Source organism: Mauremys reevesii, linkage group 12 (genome assembly GCF_016161935.1).
Source record: "Mauremys reevesii isolate NIE-2019 linkage group 12, ASM1616193v1, whole genome shotgun sequence".
Taxonomy (NCBI): Eukaryota; Metazoa; Chordata; order Testudines; family Geoemydidae; genus Mauremys; species Mauremys reevesii.
The window spans coordinates 22768944-22792098 of record NC_052634.1 but is presented as its reverse complement, the minus strand read 5'-3'; the positions used below and the strand labels follow the sequence as shown (position 1 = coordinate 22792098).

Sequence of the window (23155 nt, the reverse complement as noted above, 5' to 3'; positions counted from 1 at the left end):
GTGTAGCATTGGGAGCAGCATCTGATGTTTCCCTGTCTAGCCGGCTTGCTGCCTAGAACGAACGCTCCTTGAGTGGGGTGATCCACAGGGAGTAGCTCAAACCTCCAAAGTGCCTGGCCAGGGGCAGGACATTAGCACAGCAAGGGAGGGGTGTGGCAGTGACATCACAAAGGCCTTTTGCAGGACCTCAGACTATTGGTCAAAGGTGGTGGGGAGGTGGTGACCTCACAGAGAGATGCTGACATCAGCCAGGCAGGACAGGGGCGAGGGGCCGGGGAAACCTCAGAGACCCCTGTGGCTTTGCTTCTCGAGGTCTCTCTTAGAGGACTGACAGAGTATTCGGGTTTACGTACGTGAGCGCCAGGAGGAACCTCTTTCGAGTTTTCTCCTTCCCTTTTAGTGATTTTACTAGAAAACAGCCATCCCTGTTTAGAAGGTAAGAGCCTCCTCGAAGGAAGGGATGTCCTGGGCGTGTCACAGTTCGGATGCCAGTGGCCCCCCTACACTGTAAGGAAGCTCCCGCCGCCTGCTCTGTGTTCACAGGGCGGGAGAGAGCAGCATCCACGGCAGTGATTTGCTCCTGGCTGCCGGAGCAGAGCAGCAGGCTCAGCTGTCAGAACTTCCCAGAGGGATGAAAGGGGAGGGGCCCATGGCTCTGTAGCAGGAATGCAGGGCAGCCGAGTTCACGGCGGGCATTGTGGGATACTGGAGGAGGCCAGTTATGGTGATATAATGAACAGCAGCGTCTACTCTGTCACTTTAAGTTTGCTGCAAAAAGCTCTAGCCTGTCATCGAAGTCGTTTTATTTTGTCACCAAAACAGGGCAGTTTTGTCGCCAGACGTGGCATTGCAGTGTGTGCACCAGCCACAAGCTGCCGACCGAGGGAGCGTTGTGTGTTTTTCACACACCTGAGCAATATAATTCTGCTGAAACAACTTTGTATTGCATACCTGCCCAAAGATTGACTCACACACACATTGCAAGGAAAACCTCACCTGCTCCTCTGCTTTGCAGAATCCAAACGCAAGTAAAGCTTGTCAGGCCCCTGTAAAGATGGCAGGGAGTCAGGTGTGGGCAGGGCCGGCTCTGGCTTTTTTGCCATCCCAAGCAAAAAAAAAACGGGGTGGGGCCACCGGAGCAACAAAACAGGGGGGAAAAATGGCACGGGTGGAGCGGCAAAGCGGGGGTGTGTGGGGGGGATATGGTGCGGCTGAAGCAGCAAAGCGGGGACTCGACGTGGCTGGAGTGGCAAAGTGGCGGGGGACAACACAAAAACGGTGGGGCTGGAGCAGCAAAGCTGGGGGGGAGGGACACGGCACAGCTGGAGCAGCAAAGTGGGGGGCGGGGGACAACACAAAAACGGTGAGGCTGGAGCAGCAAAGCAGGGGGGTGGGGGGAAAGACAACGGCGCGGCTGGCAAAGCAGGGGAATAACAAAAGAAAAAACCCACAGGGTGGCCGGAGCCAGGGGACTCCCTGTGCTGCAGAGTGCGCGCCCGGTCTAGTGTGGGGGGGGGGAAGGGGAGGGAGCGGAGGGAGAGAGAAGGGGGGCGGCCAGCGCTTCAGCGGGACACTCACCACGCGGCCCCGACCGCCGCGCCGCCTGGCACCCTCACTCCTTCTCTAGACTAACCAGTCCTAATATACTGTAACATGGTTATATTCCACCTCCTTCACTGGTTACACCCAACAAAATTAATTATACAGCAGACAGAAACAATCACAGACCCAGAGACCATGCAAATAAACATACAAAACAATACAGAAGGGAGGATTTCACAACTACATCTATACAGACATAAGGGTTTTCCAGCTGTGTCTATTGATAAGTGAGTTCTTGCCAGACAGGATGCTACCAAACTAAGTTTCCCTTTCTCTGGAGGTGATGGAATATCAGGGCAGGATTGTATTCCTCACAGCCCAATCGCACCTTATTTCAGTGTGACTAGTTAGGAATGTGAGGATGTGACCATACACCTCCCACCTTATGGCTGCCTTTGCTGCTTAGCCTAAGAACCAGGCCTCAGACTGTCACAGTAAGAGAAGGCCATTACACAGACAGACAGTGATTTTTTATTCTTTCTTTTATACCTCTATAACTAGCTAAGTGATAAAAATACACCTAAATTCTTAAAGTACAGGCCTGAATATCTGTATCCTAACAGTCCTCGAGGTCAGGCAGCCTCTGGGTAAGGGGGTGGGGGACTCAGATCCTTTCTACAGCCAATTCCACCAGGGTCATGTATAAACCAGGGAAGTTCCCCACAATAGCCAGACCAGATGCCCCCTGTACACTTGCCCTCTGTTGTCATTGCTTCTCTCTCTCTCTTCCCCCCATCTCTGCTGCTCCCCCTCTGGGCTTTCTCAGCACCTGGCCCCACAGCGCTTCCTGCCAGCCAGAGACTGTGTGTTCTAGGCCTGCTCCTGTGGATGAGGCCTCTCTCCTGATTGCTAAGGAAAGGAACCTTTCCAGGAAATGGCCACAGTTTCTGGGAATCCCTGTGTGGCTGTGAACAGAGTTTGGCTCCTGGCACACAAGGCAATTTAAAAGCTGAGCACCCAGACAGGGGCTTAAACCCTGGACCCTCAGATTAAGAGCCTGATGCTCTACCAACCGAGCTACCTGGGCTTGTTGGAAAACATATTCATTGCTCACCACAAGAGTGAGCAGGCAGGCAAAAGAGAGGCAAAAAAAGTCCCTCCTCTTTTTCTGCACAGCCACTGCCTGTCAGCAGGATTCCTCCTCCTCCTCAGTGCGACTAAATCTCCGCACCTAGACAGCCGCTCTGTCCGCTGCACCCCAATCCCCCATGCCTGAGCCTCCCTGCCAAAGCCCTGCACCTGGCTCCAGAGAATTAAGTCTCACGTGTCGCTGGGAACTCGGATTCTTGTGCCCAGAGAGTCTCGGCCCCCCTCAGCAGATGACCTGAGAAACACAGTGTCCAGCTTTTCCAAAGAAGAGCTTAGACCCCCTCATCATGTGGCCTAAAGGATAAGGAATCTCCCAGTGGATCAGATGATTCAGGATTTGAGTCCCCTCATGGTTGTGCTCACTTTGTGCTGCAAGTCCTGCTCCCTTCAGGTCTGGAACCTCTTCTTGGTCACTCAGGCCAATGCTCTGGCTTCAGCTAGAGCCCCGGGAAAGAGTTGGGGGTGGGTGTCACAAAGGCTGGGGCATGAGTCCCAGGTGCTTCCAGTCTCGGCTTTGCCATTCCTGATTTGCCAAAAAAATGGGCAGCTCCACTTCCAAAGTGAGCACCTTGAGTGGGAACGTTCAGACGCCCCATCAGGGGGCCTGGCCCTGCTTTCCTACCTTCTTCTGATGTTGGCCACAGAGCATCAGCAGCCGCCCTGCATGCTGGCCTGAGGGTGGCCTTCAGTGGGTGTTCGGCATGGCAGGAGCAGCCTGGCCAGGTGTCTTTGTGGCTGTCTGCTGGCCACGCATAGGCATGGTCCTGCCCTCCTCTTGCCCCACCTTCCATTGCTCTGTGGCTTTTAAACCTTCCCTTGGAGCTGTCAGCACCAGCCGCCTCTTCTCCAGGTGCCCAGAGGAGGAGAGGTGCTGGGCTCCCGCCTGGGACTCTTCCTCCATCCTGCCCAGCCCTGACTATGAAGTCTGGCCCTGGCACTCCTTCCTTCAAGCGCCAGGTGGGCAAGAGGAAAAGCACAGAGGCAAGTGCCAAACTTGCGAGCAGCAGGTGAAGCCCTGAGAATCCCAACCCTCAGGTGTCAGTAGCCAGTTCTAGAGCCCTAACCCACTGCAGCCTCCCACCCCGAGCCTGAGGCACCCAACAGGATGGGAAAAACTAGTTCTTGTACAACAGGACAGGGAAGTTGAGCACTGTGAGCTCCAGGGCTTTACCACAAGCCAACACAAGGTCCTACTGAGATTTGAACTCAGATTGCAGGATTCAAAGTCCTGAGTGCTGCCCATTACACCATGGGACCAGCTCATGTTGCCTTCTCTGCACATTTGTGACTCTCTTGGGGCTGGCTTGTGTTAAGGCCTGTTGGCCCCTTACTAAAACTTAGTGGGGGGGTATTGGTTGGCTAGTTCCCAGTCCCAGTAGAAGGGGGAAGGGCCAATGGGAAATCAGGACCCTGAGACTGACAGTCCCCGGGGGCAATGGGGAGAGGCCAAAGCTCCAAGTTAGCTGCACTGACAGGCCAGGCAGTGTAATGAGGGAGTCACCAGGCCAGAGCGTCCCATCCTCCGTGGGAGCTGGAACTGCCTGGGCCAGAGTGGGGCAGAGCTAAGGAGAGAGCAGGAGCCTGAGAAGAGCCGGGGAGCAGAGCTGTGCAGGTGTAGTGCCAGAAACTGCTCCCTGTAGGACTTTGCTACCTGCAGCAGTTACTGAGACCTGAGGTTGTTCTTATTTGCTGACTTGTCCAAATTGGCTAAAACTTGACAGTGGTGGGAGATGGAAGCATAAAGGCTTCATCCTCCAACCGACCCTGCCTGTGTCCATCTGTATCTATTACCTCTTAACACAGGATTGTAAAAAATAGAGTGAGGTCATTTAAACATCATTTATTTTGCAGCTTCATTTACTGTGCTAACAATGTAGCATCCTGACACCGATACTTCTGCCCACGTGCCCTGTGGGTTGGATTCATTTTAGTGGGACGCGGAACGTGTGAACGATAATTTAAACTCTGCAAAGAATCCTGTGGCACCTTATAGACTAACGGACGTTTTGCAGCATGAGCTTTCGTGGGTGAATACTCATTTCTTCTTGCATCCGAAGAAGTGGGTATTCACCCACGAAAGCTCATGCTGCAAAACGTCCGTTAGTCTATAAGGTGCCACAGGATTCTTTGCTGCTTTTACAGATCCAGACTAACATGGCTACCCCTCTGATAATTTAAACTCTTAATTTCCTTAGGGTTTCCCTTCAATATATTTCTGTGCTGGTGCGATTTCTGACCATTGCACGTCTATTGTATTTATTACAATAGCACAAGTAAGTCACACAAGTGACATAGTCTAGGGCAGGAGTCAGCAACCTTTCAGAAGTGGTGTGCCGAGTCTTCATTTATTCACTCTAATTTAAGGTTTCGCGTGCCAGTCATACATTTTAACATTTTTAGAAGGTCTCTTTCTATAAGTCTCTAATATATAACTAAACTATTGTTGTATGTAAAGTAAATAAGGTTTTTAAAATGTTTAAGAAGCTTAATTTAAAATTAAAGTAAAATGCAGAGTCCTCCAGACTGGTGGCCAGGACCTGGGCAGTGTGAGTGCCACTGAAAATCATCTCACATGCCACCTTCGGCACACGTGCCATAGATTGCCTACCCCGGTCTAGGGGCTTGGCTACACTTGCAAGTTAGAGCTCATTAAAGCAGCCCCGGGCGCCCTAACTCCTGAGGTGTCCACACTCGCAAGGCACATGGAGCGCCTGGGCTCTGCAGCTGGTGCGCTCCTGGTAATCCACCTCCATGAGAAGCATAAAGCTCGCTGTGCCTTGGCTGAAATGCCCGGGCGTCAGGGTGGATGACGTGTTGTGTTACTGCACTGTGATTGGCCTCAGGAAACATCCCATAATCCCCTGAAGTCAAGTGCCCACTCTGGTCATTGTTTTGAAATCGGCTGCAGGCATGCGGATATCCCCTTTCAAAGCTCCGTTTCTGACAGCCGGCTGCTTATCTGCTCCGGGACAAAGCAATCATTAGTGTGGAATGCTGCTGTTGTGAGTGTGTATGAGGGGAGGTGGGGGTCTGCTGCTGTCTAAACACACAAGACAGCATGCTGACACACTCTCAGCCCCCCAAACACACTGTCGCTCCCCCCACGTACACACAACACACTCCCTGTCACATTCCATCCCCACCCCCCATTTGAAAAGCACATTGCAGCCACTTGCACACTGAGATAGCTACCACAGTGCAATGCCAGAGCTGCTAATGTGGCCACTCCAGTGCGCTTGCAGCTGTCAGTGTGAACACACGGCAGCATTTTCCCTGCTGTGGTTTAACTCCCAGTGCTCTACATCTGCAAGTGTAGCCAAGCCCTAAATTTGCCAGACCAACCAAATTCAGTAACTGCCCTCCACCACCATGTGCAGTGAGTAGGGGCACAGTGAAGCACACACCACACTTGCTGGCTCAGCCTTGTACATGGTGGGGTGGCCACCTCCCCGTGGATGAGACCTGGTCCCACCATCTCCGTGGCGCTCCAGTCTGCCCTGCTGCCATCCCTGTCTGTGTTGTCTTCTCTAGCAGTTGACTGGAAGGTGAGCATTGGCTGCACGCCATGTAGCCGTGTTGTCTCGAAGGGCGAAAGCAGGAGGAATGGTGCCTTCATAGCCCACCCAATATTCCATAACTTAGTTAAGGAAAATATTTCTCAATGAATTCTCACTAAAAGATCAGAAGCAGCCAGTGTCCACGTCAGTCTATGAGCATTGGTATTCTCTTGAAATTTGTCCGACCAACCTAACTAACACCTAACACACATTTGAAGTTCTTCTTTTCAGACTGTTGCTCATTCTCAGGGTCTGCTTTGTCTCCAGACAGATCCATTCTCTTTCAGAACAGCCTTGCTCTTTCTGTCTGTTTCACTCACTGAGGTGTTGGAGTAAACACTCCCCTTCCTTCTATTCTCAGACAAACACTAGTATTAACTGTTTGCTACTGATGGGTCTAGAAAGCATTTGTCAAGTGGAAGATGCCATTTCTGGGGGGACTGCTCCCAAGATCCAATATTTTGGGTTCAAATGTCTCCCAGCTTCTTTGGGGAAAATAACACCAAGGCTTCTTTGCAATATACAAGGAGGAAGGAGTTTTTCACCCCAGATGGGACTTGAACCCACAATCTCTGGCTTAGGAAGCCAATGCCTTATCCATTAGGCCACTGGGGCCCTGAAGAGCAGCAAAAAGAAGGATGGAAATTCCCTCTCATGATTGCACATTCCTCACATTCACTCAGAAGCCAAATACCCATTTAATGGCCTTACAGAAACGTCTGCATCCCCTGGCAGCGAGGCACCTGGGCAGGTGGCTGACAGAGCTGAGCACCACCTTTCTGCCAGCCATCGTTAGAGAAGAACCCCACCCTAGAGTCACCCCTCCCTCCTTCAGCACCTCCACGGCTGTGGCTGTGAGTGGCAGTAGGATGATTAGGGGGCGAATCCGGGGCTGGAAGGGGGGTAAGGTCGGCCTGTAAGGAGGAACCAGGTGGGGCAGACCCAGGGGGAGGCTGGGGGGCTGCTGGTCGGTTGTTGGGATCCAAGCTCTAGATCAAAGCTGCACAGTGACCTGACACCCAGGGTTATAAGGCCGACATAGTGACCCCCTTACTGGCCTCGGTGAACCCCAAACCCTTGTTACTAAGGGCATTGAGGAGTCTCTGTCCCTTAATAACTTCTGGGAGCTCCCCAGCAGGCTGCGGGTGTCAGCCGCCTCCTGCCGCACAGGTTAGACTCTTGGCGCTGTGCCAGACGCCCCCTCGCTTGCAGGCCCAATGTAAGAAGCAGGAGGCCTGGTGCTGGCAGAAGAGGGTTTTGATTAATCGACCTCTGTGTTATGGGCACAGGACGCTTCCACTCAGTAGCACAGCTGGGGGGGAGCAGGGGAAGCAGCTAAGGGCGTTGGGTTCCTCCGGTGGGGGTGTGGAGCAGCCGTTCGTTTTCCTGTTCGCACTCCTCTGCGGTGTGTAAATCGGGGATGGGAGGCACAAGCCCCACTTCCCTCCCGAAATGACGCCCAGTGGGGGAAGCCAGGACAACAGGGTGGGGCGGCAGGTGGTGGCCAGACTCTCACCGCCAGGGTCTAGTCTAGCTCAGGGTCCAGCTCAACTTCCTCCCCGCACCACTGGCCCCCAGTCCCCTTCCACCGCCAGGTCAACCCAGGCACTAGGGCAGGAACAGGGTGAGGCAGCAAGTCAAGCTGAGGAAGGCAGGCAAAAGCAAGTCTTGTCTTCATGGGCCGCTCACAATGACGTCCTTTTTGTGTGCAACTGCTGCAAAAACATCCCGGGCAGAGAAGCAACAGGCCAAAATACTGGCATACAGCTGCCAAAGTAGCTCAGATGGGAGAGCGTTAGACTGAAGATCTAAAGGTCCCTGGTTCACTCCCAGGCTTTGGCAGGTGCTTTCATCCTCTTTGTGCAGGGGCAGCTTGTTCTCTGGAAGCACAGTTGTGCCTGCACCCAAAGTGAGCAGGGCTACCTTCAGGCAAAGCAATTTTGGGTGCCCCTTCCATTAAAAAAAGTGGCAATACTGTATTCTCATGGGGCCCCTGCGGGGCCTGGGGCAAATTGCCCCACTTGCCTCCCCTCTGGGTGGCACTGATGGTGAGTCTCTCATCTTGGGCTCTGCAGTAGGAAAACATAGAATGGGCTTCTGCCCCTAGTTAGCCCACCTGACCTTTAACAAGGAGAGATGGGAGCTGTCTTTCCCAACATGGCAGGAAGAGAGCAAGGCAGGGTGACCCTCAGGAATGGTGCCAGAGGGCTGCTGGGCAGTGACAGGCAGGTAGACGGGATAAAAACTCCTCTGTGCAGCTGAGCGAGGGCAGTACCAGGGAAGGGGCGTCTGTCAAAGTGGCCGTGTGGAAGGTGGCAGGGATTTGGGGGCCCAAGAGGAGGTGCTTGATGTTCAGTGCCTTGGAGCAGCTGGACTTCAACATGGTGGGTGTTCAGGAAATGCACATTCATGACTTTAGGGTAGATCAATGGGCAGAGGGTGATTGGAGGAAGGGCCTCCTGGCCAAGGAAGAATGATGGGGCTGGAGTCTTGTTCTTCACATTCGCGGTGCAAGTACAGAAGGTGGTGGAGCTCCAACCAGGGAGGGCATTACTGGTGGGCTTTGTGCTCTGTGGCACTGGTTACAGCTATATTAGTGTGTATGGTCCCCAGTTAAGGCATGAGAGGGAAGATCAAAGGCTCCCTTCCTCTGGACTGCATGATGTTTGTTGTTGGGGGGGGGATTTTAATTGTGTCAGCCGGCCTGAGGCCCGCTGGTCCCGTTTTCCCAACTGTCAGAAGAAATGTTTTTACAATGAGCACTACCTGGCACAGGTCTGTAGTGAGGTCGGCTTAGTGGAGCTCACTCCAGCCACAGAGGGGGTTCACCTTTCTGTGGGGACAGACCAGGACTCGCATTGACCGGATTTATACTTAGCTTTTGTGTCTTTAGCATGTTGCTTCTCAGATTCTTTCTTGGCCTGACTTGTTACACTTTGACACTTAACAGGCCAGAGTTTGTGCACCTCCCTATTATCCTCACTAGGATCTGATTTCCAAATTTTGAGGAATGACTTTTTGCCTCTAACAGCCTCCATTACTCTGACATTTACCCAGAGTGGCGTTCTGCTGGTCCTCCTATTGTCGATTCTGATTTAGGGCAAACGTTTCATCTGAGCCTCTAATTGCAGTGTTTTTAAACAGTCTGCATGCTGCTTGCAGGCACCTAACACTTGTGACAGCAGCTCCTTTTAATTCCCATCCAACCATCTGTACTTATGCCGATAGGTCGACTTTAGGTCTTTAACTTTGAGCGGTAGCTGAGAAGATGTTAAATCGGGCAGAAACCCATTCGACAAACCTCTTCATTTCCTTGTTATTTCCTGACTTCTTCATTCATCGCCTTTTCCTTATTTCCTGGGTGAGGCAGTGGCCTGCCAGGGAGCTCCCCGGCACCTCTGGCTGCCTGGGCTGATGGCAAGAGGCAGGCCTGGGCGTGGCGAGGGCCTCCTGTCCAGGAATGAGGCTGCAGTGCTTCCTGGTCCCCTTTTCCCACCCACCCCGGCAGGCGGCTGCTGCGGGAGAACACGAGGGAGGCTCTGGGGGCGCTGGGCAGCGCTGTGTGTGTGGCTGTCAGGGGAAAGAGCCGAGGCTCCCGACTCGACCTGCCATTGACTCGCGTGGCTCTGCGCGCTGTTAGCCGGGGCGGGCCAGGCTGCAGACGTGACTCAGGCTTGGGCCGCATGGCCGTGCTTTCCTGACGAGGCATGAGGCAGGCCAAGAGCTTTGCACAGCGTACAGGGAAGTGGGAGGGAGGCGTCTTTGAGCCGGCGCGTCTCCTCCGCTTCTCCCTTGCTCCTTGGGCGGAGGCGGGAAGGGAGTGAAATGTTCCCGGCTGAAGAATTTGCGCTCGGCCTTGAGGATTAAACCTGAGGCTCTGGCGTGGCTGCTGGGAGATGCGCTTTTGCAGCGCGGCCCCCACACTCTTGTAGGCAGCAGGTGAATCCACTGTGTCCAGGAGGGAGCAAAAGGGGAACATCACGGCTCCCAGCAGACCTTGAGGAGCCCATGAGGAGCCTTCAGTGGCATCCCTGGGGGAGCATAACCCCCCCCTCCTTTCCATTAACAGCTGCACTCACTGACCCATGATACCACAGAGACACCTACCAGCAGCTGGTTTGCCAGGGCCGCTGCCCAGCACCCTGCAGCGCTTCCTGCCAGTGCCAGAGCTCACCAGGCACTAGCCTGGAGCCAGGGCCGCTAGGCGCTGCTGAAGAAAAGCCAGCAGAGGGACACAGTGGAAGTGTCCTGTGCCCATAACACAGAGGTGGATCAATCAAAACCCTCTTCTGCCAGCACCAGGCCTCCTGCTTCTTACACTGGGCCTGCAAGCGAGGGGGCGGCTGGCACGGTGCCAAGAGTCTAACCTTTGTGGCAGGAGGTGGCTGACGCCCGCATCCTGCTGGGGAGCTCCCAGAAGCTTTAAGTGACAGAGACTCCTCAATGCCCTTAGTAACAAGGGTTTGGGGGTCACAGAGGCCAGTAAGGGGGTCACTGTGTCGGCCTTATAACCCTGGGTATCAGGTCACTGTGCAGCTTTGATCTAGAGCTCGGATCCCAACAACCGACCAGCAGCCCACAGCCTCCCCCTGGGTCTGCCCCACCTGGTTACTCCTTACAGGCCGACCTTACCCCCCTTCCAGCCCCGGATTCACCCCCTAATCATCCTACTGCCACTCAGAGCCACAGCCGTGGAGGTGCTGAAGGAGGGAGGGGTGACTCTAGGGTGGGGTTCTTCTCTAAAGATGGCTGACAGAAAGGTGGTGCTCAGCTCTGTCAGCGACCTGCCCAGTTGCCTCGCTGCCAGGGGATGCAGACATTTCTCTAAGGCACATAAAGGGGCTATTTAGTGTTGAAGCAAATGTGAGGAATGTGCAATCATGAGAGGAAATTTCCATCTCTTCAACAGCTGTACATCAGGGCTCCAGTGGCCTAATGGATAAGGCATTGGCTTCTGAAGCCAGAGATTGTGGGTTCAAGTCCCATCTGGGGTGAAGATCTACTTCTTTCCTCTATATTGCAAGGAAAGGGCCTTATTTTCAACCAGGAAGCTGGGAGATGTTTCTTTGTTTGAGCACAAAGTCCTGGATCTTGAGAACAATCACCAAGGATATTAGAAGGCTCAGTCTGGTGACCTAATGGATGCAACCACACACCCCCATCCCAGGGCAGCCCCATCTGAGAAGCAGGATCCATGGAGCAACATTCCCCTCCTGCCCTGACAGGTGGGCTGTGCAGATGATGGTGGAGGGCAGCAGGATGGGAGGTTGCAGTAGCGCTGCCTGGGCTGTATCTGCGCCAAGGATAAATGGAAGGGGTCATGCAGCCTGTGCCTGACACTCCACAGTGCTACATTCACTCCAGGAACAAGTCAAATCCTGCACCAAGGGTGGTGAATTCCCATGTGAGCACACAGTGCCCCTGTGCACCACACATGCTGCACACACATCAACTGCAGCAAAAGAGACACAAACTGCACACTGAGGAGACAGCTGGTTTGTTTCCAGGTTGCTTTTATTTCCAAAAGTACTGAGGTGTGATCTCTCTTCTTTTTCCATAGGCAGAAACGCAATGGAGAAGAATCTCACATCCCTGAGCTGCCAGGTGACAGTGGCAGGAAGAAAATGCATTGCAATGAAATTTAAAAAACACTCATAAATAATTTAACAATGAGAAGTAATTAAATAAAAAAAAATCCAATGGACCCACATGCTGGTGGCTTGTTCCCACCCCAGAGATCGAGGGGCAGGGAGTGTGTGAAAGGCAGGTAGTTAAGTCTGAGGGAGCATATTCATATTTCATACAAGTTAAACAAATTATAGCAGACAGCTACAAAATACTCCATTTGGTAACATCAATACAGAATATATAAATCTACAAGCAATACAGCCATACACAGGGTGTCCACTTAATACCAGAGTTCCCACGGCCAAATAGCTGGAAGTGCCTTCACAGTCACTGCTAAACGAAACAACATTGTGCAGATCCAAGAGCAGCCCTGCTGTGCTGTTAGGAAGCCTGCAGGAGACTCAGCAAATCAATCTATGATTCTGTGCTTCTGCTTAGTAGTTACCAAGTGTGATCAATGGAAGCGGGGGGGAGGGTTGCTCCCTTTCTTGGACACCCAGCCAGCCAGTAGCTGTAAAATCCCTCGGAGGCCTGGTCTACACTATGACTTTAGGTTGAATTCAGCAGCGTTACCTCGATTTAACCCTGGACCCATCCACACGACAAAGCCCTTTTTTTCAAATTAAAGGGCTCTTTAAATCGATTTCTTTACTCCACCTCCAACGAGGGGATTAGCACTGAACTCAGCCTCGCCTGGTCGAATTTAGGGTAGTGGTGTACACAATTTGAAGGTATTAGCCTCCAGAGCTATCCCAGAGTGCTCCATTGTGACCACTCTGGACAGCACTCTCAACTCAGATGCACTGGCCAGATAGACAGGAAAAGGCCTGCAAACTTCTTAATTTCGTTTCCTGTTTGGCCAGTGTAGTGTGCTGATCAGCACAGGTGACCATGCAGAGCTCATCAGCATGATGTGCACATTGCCGGGGCACATTGCCCAGCCCGTACTTTGTGAGAAGTCTATGACCATGTCTATGTCCTCATCACTCTTGTCACCGCACTGCTGTCGCCTCCTTGCCTGGTTTTGCTTTTGCAGCTTCTGGTTCTGCACTGAGAAAAGGTGTGAAACAATTGTCTGCCATTGCTCTGATGGAGGGAGGGGCGACTGACGGCATGGCTTACAGGGAATTAAAATCAACAAAAGGGGTGGCTTTGCATCAAGAAGAAACACAAATAACTGTCACACAGAATGGCCCCCTCAAGGATTGAACTCAAAACCGTGGGTTTAGCAGGCCGTTGATTTCACAAAAAGAAATCAGGTCAATTTCTTGTTTTGATCCATCTAGCTTTTACATTTTAGGCTGGTAGCAAATGGGGCAGTACAACTGCTAGCCATCGTCCTCTCCTGGTTGCTTGGCAGAAGATGGGAATGAGCTGGCTGAGTCACTCCCTTGTCTGCCCAGGCACCCCAACTGATCTCACTGAGATCAGCTAAAAGAGCACCTAGGAGTACAATGACAATGGCTACCAATCATAATGCACCTTCTGCTGCCAAAAGACAATGAGCTGCTGCTGTGTAGCAATGCAGTCCCATGTCTGCCAGAACCCAGCAGACGTACGGTGTGACGGTGAGCTGAGCGGGCTCCATGCTTGCCGTGGTATGGCGTCTGCTCAGGTAACCCAGGAAAAAAGGTGCGAAATGATTGTCTGCTGTTGCTTTCACGGAGGGAGGGAGGGCGAGGCGGGTCTGATGACATGTACCCAGAATCACCCGCAACACTGTTTTTGCCCCATCAGGCATTGGGATCTCAACCCAGAATCCCAATGGACAGCGGAGATTGTGGGATAGCTACCCACAGCTACCCAAATTGCAACGCTCCAGAAGTCGATGCTTCCTTGGTACTGTGGATGCAGTCCAGTGACTTAATGCACTTAGAGCCCTTTGTGTTGGGACACACACAATCGACTGTATAAAAACAATTCCTAAAAAAAACACTTCTATAAATTTGACCTAATTTCATAGTGTAGATAGACCCCAAGACACTTGATCACAGCATGGATAGGCTAAGAGACTACTTACACTTTTGCCTGGTTTACACTGGGGGAAGGGTGGGGGAACAGGGTCAATGTAAAACACAAAACTTCTGCTACAAGAATAGTGTAGCTGATTTTGATATATCTTATTTTGACTTACCTCCTGTCCTCACAGCACAGGATTGACAGGTGGGGCTCCCCCATCCACTCTACTCCTACCTCTTACCCTGGTAAAGTTGCAGAATCAACAGGAGCACATTTGGTGATTGATTTACTACCTGCAGACACAAGACAATAAATCAAAGTCCAATAGATGACTTATTACCTAACAAAAGAAATAATATACCCTTGGATCTGAGCTCTAAAGAGCCGAAAAACAAGGCTAACACGCTTGGCTGTTACACAGCCTCTCTGCCCCCACTGCTTTCTACCTCGCCATGACGAGCTCCCAGACACGCACCAAACACCATTCACATGACTTTGAAAATTAGGTAACTAAGTGAGGATCACTTCCCCGAAATGACTCCAATTGAGGAATTCAAAGCAAGAACCATTAACACAGAATTCTGTTCAAAGAGAGAGAAGTCTTTCAGCCTCCCTCCTCTCGCTGGTTCCTCTCCTTCCTTCTCTTCAAAGACAGTTCCTTAGAGAATATTTAAAAATAAACAATATAAAGTGTTTGAGGCGTCAGTTATTGTGTCATTGGGGGTAACATACAGGTTGTAGGGGGATGTTAGCGTTTTGGTATTGGATGGCATATACATATACACGGTCTGTCATGTCCCCAATGCGGGGTATACGGTGGGAGAGTTCAAGGTACAGCCAGCAAGCAGTGAGGGCACATCACTCATACAAACAGGTTATGGATAGTCGTGGGCGTGAGTAAATGAGCGGACTGGGTAATGGTGATAGGGTGCCCCTCACAGGGCAGAGTTCAGTTCGGTTGGTTCTGGGCTCAGGGGATAAAGTCCAACAGGGGAAGTTTACAGGTCTCTTCCCCCTTGTGGGTGAACGAAGTCATGCCGGCTCACTCTTGGTATTGACGGTGGCCGGTGACGTGCTCTGTGTAAATGTCTCTGGACCACCGAATAGCGTCCGAGACCATTAGGCATCTCATGAGCCGCGCGTAGCAATGGCCCACCCCACAGGTCCGCAGTACTCATTCATTAAGGGGGTCCCAGGCGCCCAAGGCCCCAACGATCAGAGCGTCGGTGTAGACCTCGTAGCCCTTTGCTCGCAGGGTGTCAGCCAGGGGAGCGTACTTTTCGAGTTTGCGGGCTCAGGCTTGGCGGAAGGCCGTGGTCCTATTCTCGAACGGGATCGTCACATCGACGAGGATGATCTTTTTCCGGTCCTCATCCGTGATGACGATGTCCGGGCGCAGCGGGCTGTCGGTGCCGGGGATGGCGCGATTGACAGCGATCTCTCCGAGGTGCGGGGCGATGGCCTTCACCAGGCGGTCCTGGACGGCGTTGTGGCGCAGCTGCCAGGCTCTGCCGTGGGGTCTGCAGCTGCACAGGACGTGGGGCAAGGTCTCCATGGCTACACTCCTACTTTGCACAAACCCACCCACTGACCTGTGACTAGCAGTCTCTCACTGTTAACTCTTCCAGCAAAATGGGCCAAAGAAAGTGTATGCCAGCGCTGTACGACAGCCCCGGTGCTCTTTTCGGTTCCTTCCCACAGAACTTTCGCTCCATACCAGTCCAGTTCCTTGCTGTTGCTTGTCTATCCACTGCATGCATGTGCTATACCGTACCCTGAGCTGATGCCCGGCTTTTGTGCTCAATACAGCCTTGCCCCTCCGTGTCTCTGTGGCGCAATGGGTCAGCGTGTTCGGCTGTTAACCGAAAGGATGGTGGTTCGAGCCCACCCAGGGGCGACGCTAAGCCTGTGCTGCTTCCTTGCTTCCCCGAGGCCTGTGGGGGAGCCTCAAAGGTCCCATTTTGCTGCCTCTTGGCCTCAGTGCTTTCAGCTGGTGGTCCAAAGAGCAGGCTGGATGCCATTCAGAAACCCATCTGCCAGCAGCCGTGCCGGAGGCACAGGCTTAATCCTCAAAGCCGAGCACAAAAACTTTCAGCCGGGAACATTTCGCTCCCTTCCCGCCTCCGCCCAAGCGGCAAGGGAGAAGCGGAGGAGACAGGCCGGCTCAAAGACGCCTCCCTCCCACTTCCCTGTACGCTGTGCAAAGCTCTTGGCCTGCCTCATGCCTCGTCAGGAAAGCACGGCCATGCGGCCCAAGCCTGAGTCACGTCCGCGGCCTGGCCCGCCCCGGCTGACGGTCGCGCAGAGCCACGCGAGTCAATGGCAGGTCGAGTCCGGAGCCTCGGCTCTTTCCCCTGACAGCCACACACACAGCGCTGCCTAGCGCCCCCAGAGCCTCCCTCGTGTTCTCCCACAGCAGCCGCCTGCCGGGGTGGTGGGAAAAGGGGACCAGGAAGCACTGCAGCCTCATTCCAGGACAGGAGGCGCTCACCACGCCTAGGCCTGCCTCTTGCCTTCAGCCCAGGCAGCCAGAGGTGCCGGGGAGCTCCCTGGCAGGCCGCTTCGCCTCAGCCACCTCTTGTCTCATGGCCTAGGCTCTTGGGGCTCTGCTGGTCACCGGCTCGCTTGAAGGCCCAGAGGGAAAAGAAACAAGCGCACGCGTAGCAGAGGATGGTTTCGATCCATCGACCTCTGGGTTATGGGCCCAGCACGCTCCCGCTGCGCCACTCTGCTGCTTCTTCACACCCTCCCCCTGCCACCTAGCCGCCACTATCCGGATTAGTGCCTTACGCGCTCTCGTGCTGGCAGGCAGATGCGCAGGCTGCTAGGCAGCTGCCCTGGTCACAGGATTTTACAGCTTCTACAGGGTAAAAGGGATCTATTTGGGGTTTGGACCCCATTGGGAGCTGGGAAGCTGAGTGCCGGAGATGGGAGCACTTCTTAAACAGTTTTCAGTTAAGCTTTCAAGCTTGTGGGGGACGAGGTTCAGCCTTGGATCCGTGTCTGCAGCAGGCAAGCGCGTCTGGCTCAATCGCCCCCGCTGTATGAGCAGACTAAAACCCGGAGCAAACGCACACGCCTTGCAAAGGAACAGGAGCCGGGATCTCGAACCAAAGTCAACTTTTTATTAAGATGACGTTCAAAGAAAAAAAAAGTGTACAGTACAGAGTTTCGGCATAGAAGTTTCTGGTGCTCAGGGAACAACGTACAGCTTACCCAAGGGATGCAAAATTCAGTTTAAGATCGGGTGGCATAAGGAATACATAATCTACAATAGCCCTGACTGGGGGGTAAAAGGTTAACGTACAGATACTGAGTTAGGAGGGTACGTTGTCCATATGAGGGCTACGTTCGGGTGTGGAATATAACGAGCGGTTACGACGATGAGGATGGATTGACCCGCGTTTGGTGAGTTTTAACGTTCGGTGTTTTGAAATCTTTGCCACAATCTAGTTGAAGCAGGGTCAGTATGAAGTCTGCCCTGCCATCTGTTGGTGATGTGTTGTCAAGGCCTTTTGGGGCTGATGTCATTTGCATGGTTACACCCACCCCGGATTGCATGACGGGAGTGCTTGTCCAAACAGTCATTTCAGCTGCTGCGATATCCCCAGTTTCTTTGTTATTGCGGCAGGAGTAATCCAGTGTATTTTCCTGTTGATTTTGGATCAAGGACAGAGTAACTGTACCTGGCATTTGAGGCCTGAGAGCGTCACCCTCTCCTGAAAAGTACTCACCATTTAGGGGTATGGGTTCCTAATGGCCGCTCGTGGAGGGAGGTAGAAATGGATGTTTGTTGGTGTCTTGCAGGTGCTGCTGATGTCCTTTCTGCTGTCCCTGGTGTGGAAAAACAGAGGCAGAGGCGGTTTTGAATCTCTTCAAATTGTTGTTAGTGCTGCAGTTGCTCACCCTAAGCTTATGCCGTTAGATCTCTTTCACGGTGTATTTTAGTCCTGAGGTAAAAGGTGTGTTGTTAGGGAGTGAGGTAGCAAACGTTAGTTGCAGAGGTGGTGCATGTGCCACAGAAGTCGTGTGCCCCCCCCCTGCTCCCGTCCAAGAGTCCAGTATTTCCATAATCCCACCCACTGACCTGTGACTAACAATCTCGCTCTGCTAACTCTTCCAGCAAAACAGGCCAAAGAAAGTGTATGCGAGCGCTGTACCACAGCCCCGGTGCTCCTTTCGGTTCCTTCCCACAGAACTTTCGCTCCATACCAGTCCAGTTCCTTGCTGTTGCTTGTCTATCCACTGCATGCATGTGCTATACCGTACCCTGAGCTGATGCCTGGCTTTTGTGCTCAATACAGCCTTGCCCCTCCGTGTCTCTGTGGTGCAATGGGTCAGCGCGTTTGGCTGTTAACCGAAAGGATGGTGGTTCGAGCCCACCCAGGGACGACGCTAAGCCTGTGCTGCTTCCTTGCTTCCCCGAGGCCTGTGGGGGAGCCTCAAAGGTCCCATTTTGCTGCCTCTTGGCCTCAGTGCTTTCAGCTGGTGGTCCAAAGAGCAGGCTGGATGCCATTCAGAAACCCATCTGCCAGCAGCCGTGCCGGAGGCTCAGGCTTAATCCTCAAGGCCGAGCACAAAAACTTTCAGCCGGGAACATTTCGCTCCCTTCCCGCCTCCGCCCAAGCGGCAAGGAAGAAGCGGAGGAGACACGCCGGCTCAAAGACGCCTCCCTCCCACTTCTCTGTACGCTGTGCAAAGCTATTGGCCTGCCTCATGCCTCGTCAGGAAAGCACGGCCATGCGGCCCAAGCCTGAGTCACGTCCGCAGCCTGGCCCGCCCCGGCTGACGGCGCGCAGAGCCACGCGAGTCAATGGCAGGTCGAGTCGGGAGCCTCGGCTCTTTCCCCTGACAGCCACACACACAGCGCTGCCTAGCGCCCCCAGAGCCTCCCTCGTGTTCTCCCGCAGCAGCCGCCTGCCGGGGTGGTGGGAAAAGGGGACCAGGAAGCACTGCAGCCTCATTCCAGGACAGGAGGCCCTCAGCACGCCTAGGCCTGCCTCTTGCCTTCAGCCCAGGCAGCCAGAGGTGCCAGGGAGGTCCCTGGCAGGCCGCTTCGCCTCAGCCACCTCTTGCCTCATGGCCTAGGCTCTTGGGGCTCTGCTGGTCACCGGCTCGCTTGAAGGCCCAGAGGGAAAAGAAACAAGCACATGCCTAGCAGAAGATGGTTTTGACCCATCAACCTCTGGGTTATGGGCCCAGCACGCTCCCGCTGCGCCACTCTGCTGGTGCTTGGTGTTGCTTGTCACCCAGCTGCTGCTATCCGGATTAGTGCCTTATACGCTCTTGCTCTGGCAGGCAGATGCGCAGGCTGCTGATTTTAAAGCTTCTGCAGGGTAAAAGGGATCTTTTTGGGGTTTGGACCCCATTGGGAGCTGGGTAGCTGAGTGCCAGAGACGGGAGCACTTCTTAAACTGTTTTCAGTTAAGCCTTCAGCTTGTGGGGGGACGAGTTTCAACCTTGGATCCGTGTCTGCAGCAGGCAAGTGCGTCTGGCACGATCCCTGCCCCTGCCCGCTGTATTAGCAGACTAAAACCCGGAGCAAACGCACACGCCTTGCAAAGGAACAGGAGCCGGGATCTCGAACATATATCAACATTTTATTAAGATGATGCTCAAAGATAAAAAAAAGTGTATGGCACAGCGTTTAGGCGTAGAAGTTTCTGGTGCTCAGGGAACAACGTATGGCTTACCCAAGGGGTGCGAAGTTTGGTTTAAGATTGGGTGGCGTAAGGAATATGTAATCTGCAGTAGCCCTGACTGGGGGTAAAAGTTTAATGTACAGACACTGAGTTAGGAGGGTATGTTGTCCATCTGAGGGCTACGTTGGGGTGTGGAATATAATGAGCGGACACCACGATGAGGATGGATTGACCCATATTTGGTGAGTTTTAACGTTCATTGTTTTTGAATCTTTGCCACAATCTACTTGAAGCAGGGTCAGAATGACGTCTCCCCTGCCATCTGTTGGTGATCTGTCGTCAAGGCCTGTCACGGGCTGGTGCTTCAGTTTCCTCTAGGCAGCAGTGCTGCAGGCTCCTTTGGTCAGTTCCCATGCAGCTGTGTCGGGGGAAGGGGGAGTCGAGGCTCATGCTCCCCAGCCCCATGCCCCTCCCCCAGCAGCTGGGGAATCCAGGCCAAATTTAACCCTGGTAGCTGGGCCGGGATTAGCCTGGGCCGGGGTAGGGCTGGGGAGGAATTGTGGGGGAGACAGATGCACCCGCTGTGAGGGGAGATCCTCCCATTCCCTGCCAACCCCCCTCTCTCCTTGCAGCACGGCGCCCCCTAGCACTTCTTTCTCTGTCGTGGGGGTGTCTGCTGCCTGCTTCTCCCTTAGCATCAGCTCTCCCCACCCTGGGGCACTGGCGTCACCTGTCCTGTGCAAACAGGAAGGCCCCGGTGTGCCCCATGGCGCTGCCCTGGAATTGGGGGGGCAGCTGTGGATGGAGCCATATCGAAATATGGGGGTGGGCAAGGCTGGGGACCAGGACTCCTGGGTTCTCCCCTCAAATGTGGGAGGGGAGTGGAAGTTAGGAGGTAGAGGGGGGGAGGGGCAGGGCTGGGATCCAGGGCTCCTGCTTTTTCTGGTTTTCTCCACCTCCTGAAGCTGCCTCGGTCCTTTCAGTGCGTTTCCTGTTCCAAATTCATTTGCTGACTTGTGTAACTCACCCCAGAGGTGGCTGCATCTCAGTGTTGGGTGAGGCACCCTTGGCTGCATCACCTCCTAACCGCGTCTCTCTCTCCCTGCAGGTGACCCTGCAGCACTCGGCAAACATCCGCAAGATTGTGGGGGGCGCTTTGAGCATTGGGCAGGCAGGGGCCAGGAGTCCAGCCCCCAGAGAATGGGACCCAGCCCCCCCTACTTTTTACAGGGATTAAAAAGGGGCAAATCAGAGGAGGGGGTGGCCAGGGTCTGAGCAGGGGGTGGAAGTTGACTGGTCGGGGGGTCAAGCAGCTGGAGGCAGAGTTAGGAGAGGGGCTGAAGGGCAAAGTCAGGGAGGGGGGAAGGAGCCGGAGTTCAGCCCAGGGGGAGGCGCTGCCAGAGGGTTAAACCCCAGCACAGGCAGGGCAGAGGGGTAACAGTTACCCCGGGGGGCTGAGACTCCAGTGTTTGCAAAAACAGGGTGGGGGGAGCAGAGGGGCTTTTCTATTTCCCCTCCCACAGGCAGCACCTCTCAGCATGGGCTTCCCAGGGCTGGGCTCTTAAAGGCACAGGCATCCCACTGCCTAGACACTGCAGCTCCTCTCTGATGTGACCTACTGAGGTGCTGCAGCAGGAGACTCAATTCAGTGAAACCGGCATTTCCTATACGCCCCCCAGCCAGGGGGCTGTGCACCCCCTCCCCCGAATTTCCCCAACACCCCCCAGTGGTCAGGTAGTTACATGCAGCGCTGCCAATGTTGTCACTGGTTGCAAATCTGAATGGAAATTGAAACGTTAACACACAGTTTAAAAGCAGATCCAACGTATGAAAAATACTTGTACCTGAGAAAGTAAAATAGGTTTGAAAAGTCTGGACAAAGTCGGGTTTCCTCACCCAGCTGTTGTGTTTGCTGACAATGTCGGTGCATTGGCTTCGGCAATGTTGGCCAACCTCAGAATTTCAAATGATGATTTGGAAGCAAGGTGTGAATGACTCTCCCCTGACAGCTAGTGATGAGCCAGGGTTGGGGGAGGCTTTGGGACCAGACTGTATTTACATCAACTCACCTACTCTGCCGAGGTGTCCAGCAGACAGAGCTGTGCTGCCTCTGCTCTAGGTGCCCAGAGGAGGAGGAAAGGTGTGTGAGGCTCCAGCCTGGGAATCTTCTTCCCTCCTGCCAAGCCCTAACTATTAATCCCGGCCCTGACCCTCCTTTCTTCAAGGGCCATGTGGGCCCCAGGAAAAGTGTGGCAGGAAGCACCAGGGCCACACTTGTGGGCACCAGGTGAAGCACCAAGAATCCCAACCGTCAGGGTAGCAAGTTCTAGAGCCCCAACCCATTGTGGCCACCCCAGCCAGAGACCTGGCTCTAGGAGGTGGGAGTCACCCAGCAGGAGGGGGGAGACTGGCTCTTGCACAGCTGGAGACAGGGAAGTTGAGCACTGTGAGCTCCAAGGCTTCACCACAAGCCAACACAAGGTCCCACTGAGATTTGAACTCAGATTGCAGGATTCAGAGTCCTGAGTGCTGCTCCTTACACCATGGGACCAGCTTATGCTGCCTTCTCTGCACATCAGTGACGCTCACAGGTCTGGCTTGTGTAAGGGGGCTCTTGGCCCTTTACTAAAACTTAGTGTGGGGGGGGGGAGTTTGGTTGCCTAGTTCCCAGCACCAATAGAGGGGGGAAGGGCCAATGGGAAATCAGGCCCCTGAGACTGACAGTCCCCAGGGGCAATGGGGAGAGGCCAAAGCTCCAAGTTAGCCGCACTGACAGGCCAGGCAGTGTAATGAGGGAGTCACCAGGCCAGGGGGTCCCATCCTCCGTGGGAGCTGGAGCTGCCTGGGCCAGAGTGGGGTGGAGCTAAGGCGAGAGCAGGAGCCCGAGAAGAGCTGGGGAGCAGAGCTGGGCAGGTGTAGTGCCAGAAACTGCTCCCTGTAGGACTTTGCTACCTGCAGCAGTTACTGAGACCTGAGGTTGTTCTTATTTGCTGACTTGTCCTAATTGGCTAAAACTTGACAGTGGTTTCTCTAGCAAAGGTCAGTCCCTGGCCCCTTGGTCCAGACATCCTCATTCACATCAGGCTTCAAGTTGAGAATCATTTCCCCTTACCGCTCTGTGGGAGGGAAGACTTTTAATCGCGCTCTCTGTGCGACTGCACACGGCTAAGCAAAGAGAACAAACCCCCAATGCCCCCTGTGCTTTGGGGGCCAGGTTTGCGGTGGGAATTCTGTAGTTCAGATGACTTCACACCTGGGCATTGGGATTATTTACCAGTTTCTCTGGCATTGGGGCAGTTTAGTGCTCACAGCTGTGATGGCCGAGTGGTTAAGGTGTTGGAGTTGAAATCCAATAGGGTTCCCCTGTGCAGGTTCAAATCCTGCTCACAGAGAGGCCTGTGTTTTAGCCAGTCTCTCACCCAGGCAATACCTCTGTACAACCCCCTGAGACACTCTCAATTCTCTCCCCACCCCAAGTAAATCCTGTTCTGCTCCTTTCATAGAGATGCCTGGGACACCACCTCACACTGTGTCCCTGAGGGGTCAGGCAAACTCTCAGCACCTGAAGCCTCTGCCACTCACCTAGTGCCCCATGCCCCATAGATTAGCCATGTCGACGTGCTCTCCTTCACGTAAATCCGGTCAGTGCGTCTCCTGGCCTGTCCCCGCAGAAAGGTG

The 23155-nt window shown here is 53.7% G+C and overlaps 6 non-coding genes across 6 annotated transcripts; 4 read left to right on the top strand and 2 right to left on the bottom strand.

The window, feature by feature from the left end:
* Nucleotides 1–6790: 6790 nt before the first annotated feature.
* Nucleotides 6791–6863, bottom strand: TRNAR-CCU. Its single transcript has one exon. It is a non-coding gene; the product is annotated as a tRNA-Arg (tRNA).
* Nucleotides 6864–11169: 4306 nt separating this feature from the next.
* TRNAQ-CUG lies at nucleotides 11170–11242 on the top strand. The gene has a single exon. It is a non-coding gene; the product is annotated as a tRNA-Gln (tRNA).
* Nucleotides 11243–15658: 4416 nt separating this feature from the next.
* TRNAN-GUU lies at nucleotides 15659–15732 on the top strand. Its single transcript has one exon. It is a non-coding gene; the product is annotated as a tRNA-Asn (tRNA).
* A 764-nt stretch (nucleotides 15733–16496) lies between these two features.
* On the bottom strand, nucleotides 16497–16568 carry TRNAM-CAU. Its single transcript has one exon. It is a non-coding gene; the product is annotated as a tRNA-Met (tRNA).
* A 1585-nt stretch (nucleotides 16569–18153) lies between these two features.
* TRNAN-GUU lies at nucleotides 18154–18227 on the top strand. The gene has a single exon. It is a non-coding gene; the product is annotated as a tRNA-Asn (tRNA).
* Nucleotides 18228–22787: 4560 nt separating this feature from the next.
* TRNAS-UGA lies at nucleotides 22788–22869 on the top strand. Its single transcript has one exon. It is a non-coding gene; the product is annotated as a tRNA-Ser (tRNA).
* Nucleotides 22870–23155: the final 286 nt, after the last annotated feature.